Here is a 12,545-nt window from a genome sequence, read left to right as displayed (position 1 = left end):
TGGAGGAACACAAGAACAGGATTATGCCATTTAGTCCCTCAAGCCTGTTCTGCCATTGAATGAGATCCTGGCTGATCTGTGGCCTAACTCCAAATGCATGCCTTTGGGCCATATGCCTTAATACCTTTGTTTAACAAAAAATGATCAATCTCACATTTAAACTTAACATATGATCCAGTAAACACTGTCTTTTGTGGAAGACATTTTCAAACATCTCCCACCCTTTGTGTCTGGCAGTGCATCCTAACATCTCTTCTGAGTGGTCTAGAACTGCTCATCAATGGAAATAGTTGTCTTTGTCTACCCTGCCCTTTGGAGTTAATATCCTGAAGACTTCAAACAGATCATCCCTTAACCTACTAAAATCTAGAAAATGAGGCCTGATAATCTCTCCTCATAACTGAACCTCTGTGTCCAGGTACCATTCTTGTAAATTTATGTTGTATTCCCACCTATATCCTTCCAAAAGTGTGGTTCTCAGACCTGCTCACAGTACTCCACGTGAGGTCTAACCAGGATTTTGTATAACTGCAGCATTTCTACTTGTGCTCCAGTCCTCCAGATGTAAAGTTTTCTTGATTATTTTCTGCACCAGTCTGTGATATCTTAAATATCTGTGTGCCTGAACCCTCAAGTCTCTTTGGACATCCACTGTGTTTAATTTTATACCACGTAGAAAATCCCCTTTCTTGGTCCAGATGGATACCCTCATATTTGTTTACATTGAATCCATCTGCCATAGTTTTGCCCTTTCACTGAGTCAATCATTATCCCTTTGTGATTTTATACAAACATCTATGCAGCTGACAATACCACCAGCAAATTTGACTTTCTATGCCAATATCCAAGTCAATAATAAATAATCTAAATAATTGAGGCCCTAATAGAGATCCTTATGGAACACAACTGGTCACATCCTATCCATTTGCGTACCTACCTTACTTTCCGTCATCTGCTACTTAGCCAGTTTCCTAGCTATATCAGTAAGTTGCCTGTAATTCTGTGGGCTTAGTTAAAATCTTTAGTGTGGGACTATATCAAGTATCTTCTGGAAGTCCGTACAAACAACATCCATTCACAATCCCCTCTCCACTAACCCTGCCGACTAACTTAGTCAACTCTTTAAAGAAATTCAATGAAATTTGTCATGAATCCATGCTGGCTGCCCCTGATTAAGTGAAATTTTTCAAGGTATTCAGTTACCCCATCCTTGCTTATAGACTCCAACAATTTCCATACCTTGGATGTTAGGCGAACCGGTCTGTAATTCCCTGGTTTTCATCATTTACCACTCTCAAAAAGCAGAGTAACATGTTCAATTTTCCAATCCAGGGGGGCGACTCCTGAACCTACGAACCCTGAAGGATTATGGTTAGGATATCAACAAAGTGCCCCAATTTCCTTTAATACCCTGGGATGGAAATAGGTATATCTTGGATATTTATCACAAAAGACTGTTAACTGGGAGCTCATGGAACTAACGGCGACTCACTGACATGGCTGGGCAACAAGTTGAGTGGCAGATGACAGAAAGTAGGGATAATGGGTAGGTACTCAAATGGGTGGGATGTGAGCAGTTGTGTTCCATAAGGATCTCTGTTAGGGCCTCAATTCCATTAATTGCTTCATTACTGACGTTTTACTTGTGTTAATTTTATTCGACCCTTGTCACCAAGACTTGCTCATAATTCAGATCTGAACAACACTCAAGTTTGGGCTGATAGGTTCAAGTATTTTTTTGTTCAACAGAAGTGTCAGGCAATGCCAATCACCAACAAGAGAGAATCCAACCACCACCCCTTGACATTCAATGGCTTTGTCATCACTGAATCACCCACAATTACCATCCTGGGGGGTTATCATTGACTAGAAATTGAACTGGACTGAATACTGTGGTGACAAAAGCAGATCAGAGGTGAGGAATCCTGCAACGAGTAACTCACCTCCTCACTGACCAAAGCTTGTTCACCATCTGCAAGGAATAAGTAAGGAGTGAATCCTCCCCACGTGTTTGGACGGTTACAGTAGCCTTATGCCTGAAACGTCGATTCTTCTGCTCCTCAGATAGTGCCTGACCTGTTATGCTTTTCCAGCACCACACTCACCTCTCTCTTGAAGTGTCCATACACTCTTTTGACTTCACAACAACAACCAACATTCAATAGCAGCAGAGTTTACCATCTACAAGATGCACCACAACAATTCTCCAAGTGTCCCTCAACAGCAGCTTCCAGACCTGTGACTTTTCTACCACCTGGAAGGACAAGGACAACAGATACAGGGCAACACCACCATCTACAGCTTCTGCTCCAAGCCACTTTCAATCCTGATGTGGGAATGAATCAACATTCCTTCAAAACCCTGCAACTCCCTCCCTAACGGCCTTGTGGGTTTACCTACAGTACACAAACCGTAGTGGTTCAAGAATGCAACTCACCACCACCTTCCCAAGGACAATTAGGGATAAGCAATAAATCCTGGCCCCTCCTAGATCCTGCAAATGAATTTATGAGAAAAGCCAAATAGACTGAATATAGTTCTGCAAATCCTTCCAATGCACACCATTGATTTACAGTAAGAGTGGGTGAGATTACTGCGTGCTTGTCCAATGGGAGGAGAATTGAAGTTTCCATCACCACTGTCTATCGCTACAGGCTTCATCGTGCAAGTAACACTCCTGAATGAACTGTAACGCACCAGCACCACCATCTGCGAGGATACTCACAGACCCCATTGCATGAGAACAGCCAAGTTTCAGATCATCAAGATCCACAAGGTTTTTACCTTTTAAAAAATACTGCTCTTTTATTGCAAAGGGAAATTATATTCTGAAGAGTTTCCTACTCCAAAGATTAAAATTAATAAAGACTGAAAGAAATGGGGATGCTGGAAATCAGAAACAATGACAGAAATTGCTGGAAAAGCTCAGCAGGTATGGCAGCACCTGTGGAGAGAACCCAGAATAAATTGCCTTGCATTGCTCAACATTATACTTCATCTCTAGCATCTTGCCACCCACTCATCAACCCCTCTATATTTCTTTTCAGCCTCTCTGCGTCCTCCCCACAACTTCCATTTCCACTTAGCTTTGCATCACCTGGGCATAGTGCCTTCTGTTTCTTCATCTAAGTCATGAATATTGATTGGCAGTAGCTGAGGCCTAGCACTGATCCATACACTCTCTGTCTGCCAATTTGAGAGTGCCCCATTTATGCCTACTCTTTGCTCCCTGCCTGTTAAACAATTCTCAATCCATGCTAATATATTGCCCACACATCCATGAACCCTCATCTTGCCCATTAGCCTTTTGTTCAAATGTCTTTTAGAAATCACAATAAATTATATATATCTCTGCTGCTGGTTCCATTCTACGATTCCAATGGAGTTCAGTTAGCTCAGTTGGTTTGCAATGCACAGTAATGCCAACTGCATGAGTCTAACTCCCATACTGGCTGAGGTTACCAGTGAACTATCTTTTTCACCCTCTCCCATTGCCTGACCCTCAGGTTAAACCATCAAAAGTATCTTTGTCTCACTCTCTGTCTCTCTATCTCTAATGTGACAATAGCCCGATAGTTCAGTAGGATTATGGCACCTGCACACTGCAACTCTAGGTGGTATGTCAAACACAATTTCTGTTGCGTAAAGCAATGTGGACTCTGTCTGATGTTACTATGGTTTTCTGAATAAATTGATAAGACGTCCTCAATGACAGATTTTAGCACTTTCTCAATGATTGATGTCAGGCTAATTAGTTGTTTGCTCTCTTCCTCCTTTCTGGAATAACAATGTCATTTGCTCATTTCCAACCTGATGGCACCATTTCAGAATTCAGGAAATTTTGGAAAATATTCGTCAAAGTGTCTATTCCCCCTGCACCTATATCTTGGAAAATCTTCAGATGAAGGACATCAGATCTTGATTTATTATTGTTACATGTACCTAGGTACAGTAAAAAGCTTTGTTTTGCATGCAGTACAGACAGATCACACCATACAAAGTGCATTAGGGTGATAGAACCGAGCGAGGAATACAGTGTTACGGCTGCAGAGAAGGTGCACAAAGAGCATGATTAACATTAAATTTAAAATTTGAGGGGTCCATTCAGAAATCTAATTACATTGGGGATGAAGCTGTTCTTGAATCTGTTCATTCGTGTATACAAACTTTTATATCTTCTGCCCAACGGCAGAGGGTGGAAGAGAGTATAACTGTGTGGGAGGAATCTTTGATGATGTTGGTTGCTTTCCTGATGCAGTGGGAAGTATATATGGAGTCAATGGATGGAAGGCTATGATGGACTGGAGTGCATTCACAACTCTTTGTAGTTCCTTGCAGTCTTGGAAAGAGGAGTTGTCATACCAAACTGTGATGCATCCAGATAGAATGCTTTCTGTGGCACACCTATAAAAATCGGTAAGAGTTCTTACAGACATGCCAAACCTCCTTAGTCTGTTGAAGAAGTAGAGACATTGTTGTGCTTTCTTAACCATTGCTTCGATGTGGGTGGATCAAGCCAGATTGGTGATGACCATCAATCCTAGGACTTGATGCTCTTGGCCATATCCACATCAGCTCCATTGATATAGACAGGGGTATGCCCTGCTTCCTGAAGCCAATGACCAGCTCTTTCATTTTACTAACATTGATGGAGAAGGAGATCTTGGGATTTGATTCCAAAATGTGTTATTTTTAAAAGGACTGTGATGACCCTGCTCCTTTAACAAGGCTATGCAGTCCTTGTTTTTTTTTCAGAGACACAGGCTCCAAAAAGTCTAAGTTGAAGGGTCTAAGGACGAGTTTGATTATAGCTAACAGATACTGCCTCAGGCAGCAGGCTTTCAAGTTTTTTAGAGAAAAAAACACTTGTACAATGAATGAAGAGTGGCCAGTTCTCCCAGCTCAGTGTTTCCCTGGTTTGTGAAGAAAGGCTGCTGGACTCAAAGAGGCAGGTCCAGGCTGGTACTTTCTCTCTGATGTCTCTCCTATTAAAAACTGGGTTTCACTTTATATTTTGTGCCTTTAGGTGTTTATGGGGAATTGTTGCAAGTATCGGAACAGCATCATTAAGTTGGGATAATGCGTTGGGTTTTCAGATAGGTTAAGTTATTCGGTATTCTGTTCTCTTCTGTTTATGTTTCATTCAGTAATCTTGTAAATTAATTCTGTTTTGTTTAAAACTAAATGGTTTGACCAGCTACATCTCTCCTGGAATACCCACTTTACATCTGCTTAAAGCAACTAACAAAGTTAGGGTCTGGGCTACCTTCCTGAAACGTTTTGAGGGGTCTGGCCTGGTCCATAACAAGGTCTGCGATGGAAAAACTGCAGACATAAATTCAGTGACTGTCTGAGAAAAACTGTGTGAAGCCCATGGTATTTTGCAGATTGACATAAATTATCAAGGGGTAAATGTGAAACAGGGAGACATAATAAGAAGTGACAATGAGGAGGCTGACTATCTCTCCCTCTCAATGGAAATCCACTTCTTGCAGACAAGGACAGCAGCTGAAAAGCCACGTTCAACTCTGCTGGAGTAGACTCGTGGGACTGAACATTTTCATGAGTACTAGCCTGGCTTTGAGCATTAGCATATCATGACAGTCACAGTCAAAGGGCTGTTCCCTAATTACCCCTGTGCTGCAGGGTATAGGAAGACAATTTATCATCCTGAATGTTACAAACCAATTACAGAAACATAAGAAATCAGAACTTCAATCAGCCTACAAAACCAAGAATCTCTAAATATATTTGATCAGCTACCAATATCATTAAGCTCAATTGCATTGCCTGCAAAGTTCACTATCACATCAGTTCAGAAACTGATCCGCATACTTTTCACCTTTTCAGACTAACCTCTTATTTCTAAGTTAAAAATCACACAACTCCAAGTTATAGTCCAACAGATTAATTTGAAAGTACTAGCTTTTCAGAACGCTGCTCCTTCGTCAGGTAACTGTGTGTGTATGTTGTGTTACTAACTCTTAATGTGTTTAATAATGAATACACATTCTTTTTGTTAGTTCAAGAAAGCCTGATTAAATTATCGCCTTTTAAAACATAAGTTATTTCGGGGTCTGGGAACAAGGTCTCCACAAGGATATGGACCTTTATTAAATGAACCTTTTTGCAAGGGGTAATTGAATAAAAAAAGGGAAGAGGGTAAATCCATCCTTTATCCAGGAGCTCTACAGTTTGGGAAATGCCATCTGTAATAGTAACAAAGAACAAAGAAAGCACAGAGAAAATTTACAACCCAGGAACAGGCCCTTCAGCCCGCCAAGCCTGTCAAATTAATAAAATTCAGCTGGAGCCTGGCTGTAAAACATCCTTCCTTGATCATACACCACTTCATGTTACCACCTGGCTGGATGTGTCCTTATGTTGAACAATGTCTCCTTTCGAACCCCTTGTTACCTCCAAATGAAATATGTTGCTCAGCACTTGCCATTTGGCAGTTTAGGTGATGGCCAAATAAACTCATTATAACTTTTATGAAATTTTAAAGATAATCTAAAGTTAACTTTCATTTATCCTTCAAAACTTGACAATTGCTTGTTCAGTGAACACAAACCGTGAGTGGAACATTATCAGCCTCACACATGACTTCTCAAACTGCTGCAATCCAACTTGCTGCACGTGGATCTACAATGCTGTTTGGATGAGAATTCCAGGATTTTCACCCAGCGACAGTGAAGGAATGCTGATATATTTCCAAGTCAGGATGGTGAGGGGCTTGGAGGGGAACTTACGGGGGGGGGTTGTGTTCCCATGTATCTGCTGCCCTTGTCCTTCTAGATGGAAGTGGTTGTGGGTTTGGAAGGTGCTGTCTGAGGATCTTTGGTGAATTTATAACTAATGTAGGTTTGCTCGCTGAGCTGGAAGGTTCATTTCCAGATGTTTCGTCACCCTGCTAGGCAACATCTTCAGTGGGCCTCAGGTGAAGCACTACTGATAACTATATTTGTGCCCTTTCCTGCTTCTTTCCAAACGGAAATATTGTAATTTCTGCTGGCAGAAATGTTTCTTTCAAATGTGATAATGCAGGAGATTAATCTACAATCCATGAGAGGAATGCAGAAAGGGTCAATGAAAATTTTTCTCTTCTAATATAGGACTGTTTGTATTTTTACTTTACATGTACATAGCACATCACAGTGTCTGAGGACTGTCTGCCCACCATGGTGCTCAGTGACTTCTGTTATGTTGATTCTTACCCACATTCCACAAATCACACTGAGGTCCCCCTTCACAATGCAGCAAAACACATTACTTTCAGATCTCTCTAACCCACACAAGTATAACTCACCGCAAAAATGCTTGGGTGATTCAACTGCTTTGAGAATGGTACAAGGTTAATATGGTTTCTGGTCCTGCTTTTGTGGTTGGCTTCCACTCCCCCCTCGCACGACCACCCACACACACAAAAAAATAACACAAACACACAGAGTGATTTCCACATCTTCCGTCCTATCCACAGTCTTCATGTCTGACTTCCTCTTTCTCATGATATCAGCCATGTGGAACTTTCAATCCCCCCCCCTCAGCCTTCACCATGGAATCTGCAGATCTAGCTTACCATCGTCTAGCTGTTCCATTTCTGTCTCTCTCCTGTGCTTTCCCAAACTCCGGCACCATCAGCGTCGGCTTCCACTCAACCCCTGCCAAAGTTTCGAAATTAAATAACGTTCCGGATAACGGGAATCCCCATCGCCCCTCGCCACCTATGAGTTAATCGTGACAAAAAGAAAGACTTGCATTCACGTAGCGCCTTTCGCAATCACAGGATTGTTTTACAGTCAATAGCGCAATTTGGAATCCTGGTCAAACAGAGCAGCCAATTTGTGCATTACAAGGTCCCAGAAGCAGCAATGCAACTATGGGTCAATAACGTGCCTTTATGTTAGACTTGTAGCTCAGATTAATGATAAGTATGTAAGTTAGCTTGCTGAGCTTGAAGGTTTGTTTTCAGATGTTTTGTCACCATACTAGGTGACATCATCAGTGTCTTTACGTTGTCAATTGAGGGATAAGCATCAGCTGGGACGTCGGAAATTGTACTGGTGACGCTGGTTCATTTTTACCTACTTGAGGCAGTCAATGGAACAGCTCATCCCACAGGGTCGCACACCTTCAGCAATGCCCCAACAACTTGCAGGCACAGCCTCCTGACCCAGAGGCAGGAATGCTGACCGAAGAATGTCCCGCCAGTGGCGAGCTGAGAAATGACCCTAGAGCAGGAAACAAGAGACCGGTTTTATCAACTGCCTTCAAGTAACACATTTGAGTTTGGGCCAACAAGGCATCAATGGAGCAAGATTCCCAAAGCAGGATTATGCTGTGGGAAGAGGTTACAGAAAAATGTTGTGGGAATGTTGCAACTATAATTTGTTTATTCACAATTCCTTAGAACTGAAGAAGATCTGTGGCAACTTGTTTAGGCTGGCTTATGAACACTTTAATGTCTAAAAATAGATTTTATGAGGGACTCCAGCAGAAGATCATAGCCCACCCATTTAGTACGCTGCTGATAACTTTGAGCTGAAAATAATTTGTCAACAAAGATATTCTTTAGCTTATCCAAAACCAAGCCTCATCATATACTCTAGAGCTTGTGTTTGCTGCTTTTATTAACTTTAAAAATCACAAGTGCACTCACTGCAAAGTGGAATGTTGCATGATGGGTAACCATCAATGCCATGAGTCATTAACATTAATGTTCACAGTCTCAAATATTCACAGTTTGCTTTACAATTTCTGAAAGGTAGTGCTGGCAGAAAGCCAACAGGAAATGCTGAACACTGCTGAAATTAAAAGATTCAATTTCAGTGCTGTATCATGTGTTTATAATCACTGGAACGTTTACGCCACACAAATGTACTGCAATGGCCTTCTCTAACATCACAGTGTGACATACATAGAACATAGAACGTAGAACAGTCCAGCACAGAACAGGCCCTTCAGCCCACGATGTTGTGCCGACCATTGATCCTCATGTAAGGTAAACCTAATGTATGAACCCTCAAATTTCTGCATTGATATTGCTGAATGCCTCCATCACGATCAACATCCGGGGAATTACCGTTGACCAGAAACTGAACTGGATGAACTGCTGTGACAACAAGAGCAGATCAGAGGCAGGGAATTTGGCAGCAGGTGACTCATCTCCTGACCCCTTCCCAAAATCTATCTGCCATTTAACAAGGCATAACTCAGACGTTTAAAGAAATACTCTACTCTTCCCCGGCAGTTCAAAGAAGCTAAGAACTTCAGGCAGCTCAACACCAACCAGGAAAAAAGCAGGCCATTTAATCAGTGTCACCTTCACTATCTTCCAGCATATGTTCCCTCTGCCACCAATACTCAGTGGCAGCAGGGTATACCATCTATAAGATATGCTGCAGCAACTCACTTAGGTTCCTTCGAAACCCATATTACCTAAAATTAACTAAGATGGTCGTAGGTAACATAGGTGGGTTGGTCAGATAGGCAGAGCAATGGCAGATGGTATTTAACCCCGATGAGTGTGAGGTGATGCACTTTGGAAGAAGAAACAAGCTGAGAGAATATTTAATGAATGGCAGGACACTGGGTAACTCAGAGGGACACAGGGATCTTGGGGTAATTATTCACAGATCCCTGAAGTCACAAAGCATGTGAATAAAATAATTAAGAAGGTATATGGGACACTTGCTTTCATCAGGGCAAAAGTGAGGACTGCAGCTGCTGGGGATCAGAGTCAAGATTAGAGTGGTGCTGGAAAAGCACAGCAAGTCAGGCAGCATCTGAAGAGCAGGAAAATCGACGTTTCGGGCAATAGCCCTTCATCAGGAATCTGCATTTGCCAGAAATGTCAATTTTCCTGCTCTTCAGATACTGTCTGACCTGCTGTGCTTTTCTAGCACCACTGATCTAAACACTTGCTTTCATCAATCATGGCATCTAGTATAAATGTTGGAGTTGTACAGAGCATTGGTTAGGCCACACCTGGGATATTGTGTGCAGTCCTGGTCACCTCACTCCTGGAAGGATGTGATAACACTAGAGAGGCTTACAGAGGAGGGTCACCAGGTTGTTGCCTGCATTGAAAAAACTAAGCTATAAGGAGAGACTTGGTCGGCTTAGATTTTTTTTATTAAAGCAGCGAAGATTGAGAGGGGACATAATTGAGGTGTAAAAGACTATGAGGGGGACAGACAGGGTCAGTTGAGAGCAGTTGTTCCCCTGTTGAGGAGTCAATCATGAGAGGATATAGTTTTATAGTTTTAGGATAAGGGACAGAAGATTCAGAGGGGATTTGAGAAAAAACCTTTTCACTCAGCAAGTGGTGGGCTCCGGGAATGCGCTGCCTGGGAAGGTAGTGGAGGCTGGAAACCTTTCAACCTTTAAAAAAAAAGATTAGAAGAGCACTGCAAGTATCATAACATTCAAGAAATTAGTCTTTATTGTCAAAAGTACTCAATGCTAAGTACAGTGAAAAGTTTATAAGTTGTCAGTCACAGCACCATCTTAGATGCAAAGGTACCGAGGCACAGCTTCTTTAGTTACAAGGTCTTAGAAAATGGAGAAATAAAATGTCCAGTGTTGCAGAAATAAAAATTCAAAACCACGGTCTTCCAATCCAGACCGCTCTGGCACCGAGCCTCCAGACCACATCTGGCTTCACCTTGAGGATCATGAGGGTGGGAAATTGTTTCAGACCACCACGTCGGGCAAGGAGGATGCTGCACCCACCGCGCCAGGCCAGTCGGTCGCCATGTCACACGAGACCGAGAGGTCACCAGTCGTCGGAGGCTGGGGGTCATCGGTGGAGACTGGGAATCGTCGCCAGAGGCTGGGAGTCGTCGCCAGAGGCTGGGAGTCGTCGGGGGCCGAGAGAGAAGAAGCAAAGAACACGCTGAGCGGAGAATAAAAGAGAAGAAGAAAATGAATGCACGGAGTGGATAAGCTCCAGCTGGAACGTTCGGATCTGCCGCCATCTTGGTCCAAAAAGAAATGGAACAAGTGCGAGAATTATCGCGCCTTTCATGATGGTTATATCAGTGCAGACTCAATGGGTCGAAGGGCCTTTTCTACGCTGTATGGTTCTAAAAGGACAAAGATAACTGATGCATGAGACCAGCACTGGCTGCAAGATCCCCTGCTTTCACATTTTCCCAATTTGAAACTATATTGCCATTCTGCCATTATTATTGAGACTCCCTGTCTGATAGTGTACACCATGTGAACAACAATCATTTAAAGACTGCATCTCATGACTATATCCTCAAAGGCAACTAAAGATTGACAATAACTGATAATCTAGTCTTGCCATTGAACAAATAACTTTTAAAAACCCTCTGAATGCCAAATGTAATAGTTTTAGTCATCCATTTTGCTGCTGCAAGACTTTCCAGGTAAACGCTCCCCCTTATTATGTTATCCCTTTCAATATCTTTCAGTGTTTACATTGGTGCAGCATTAAGAATTTAATAATACAAACTACAGCCATACTCTTAAACATCGCAGCTGCAGTGTGATGTTGAAAGTTTCTTTAAGCATTTCAACACTTCAGCTGCTGGCAAATGTAATTTGTCAATTTAAATAACAGTAATATTTATTGAGGGGGAAATTAGATTTTAATACTTTTCCACATTATTTTCTAATAATGTATTTTCAAAATTTGCTTTGGTAGATGTCAGCAGTTCAGTGAGGAATTGTTTCGGGTCCATCTGTCTGTATTGTCAGCTATTTTCAAAATTTACTCATGGGATCTGAGGAAAGGCTAATGGTGGTGGCAGCATTATGGTAGTATCATTAGCTGAGTAACCAAGAAAGCCAATGTTTTGAGGACGTGGCTTCAAATTCTATCATGGTACATGGTGAAACCTGAATTGAAAATTTACTTTTAAAATCCAGAGTAAAACAAAAGCCTAATGTCAACCACTGTTAATTGCTACTTAAAAACAAATTTTGGTTCCCTGATCCCCCTGTGGGAAGGAAATCTACCATACTTACCTTGTCTGGCCTACATGTGACTTCAGGCTCACAGCCCATGAGCAATTTCTTTTTTAAATGTGGGCATCATTGACAAGGCCAGTATTTATTGTCCATCTCTAATTGCCTAGAAAATAGATAAGAGTCAACCTCACTGTTGGTCTGGAGTCACATGTAGACCAGACTAGGGAAGGACAGCAGTTTCTTTCCGCAGGGACATTTGTGAACCAGATGAGCTTTTAAATCAATTGATGGTGATTACATTGCTGCTTTGCTAAAGCAGGGCTAAAGCAGGGTTACACCCGAAATGTTGAATTCTCCACCTCGTGATGTTGCCTGCCTTGCTGTGTTCCCCCAGTCTCCTGCCTGTCCCTCCTGATGCTGCCTGCCTTGCTGTGTTCCCCCAGTCTCCTGCCTGTCCCTCCTGATGCTGCCTGCCTTGCTGTGTTCCCCCAGTCTCCTGCCTGTCCCTCCTGATGCTGCCTGCCTTGCTGTGTTCCCCCAGCCTCCTGCCTGTCCCTCCTGATGCTGCCTCCCTTGCTGTGTTCCCCCAGCCCCCTGCCTGTCCC

The sequence above is a fragment of the Chiloscyllium plagiosum genome, chromosome 4, assembly GCF_004010195.1.
Source record: "Chiloscyllium plagiosum isolate BGI_BamShark_2017 chromosome 4, ASM401019v2, whole genome shotgun sequence".
NCBI lineage: Eukaryota > Metazoa > Chordata > Chondrichthyes > Orectolobiformes > Hemiscylliidae > Chiloscyllium > Chiloscyllium plagiosum.
The sequence above is the reverse complement of the archived record's forward strand: the minus strand, read 5'-3'. Positions refer to the sequence as shown.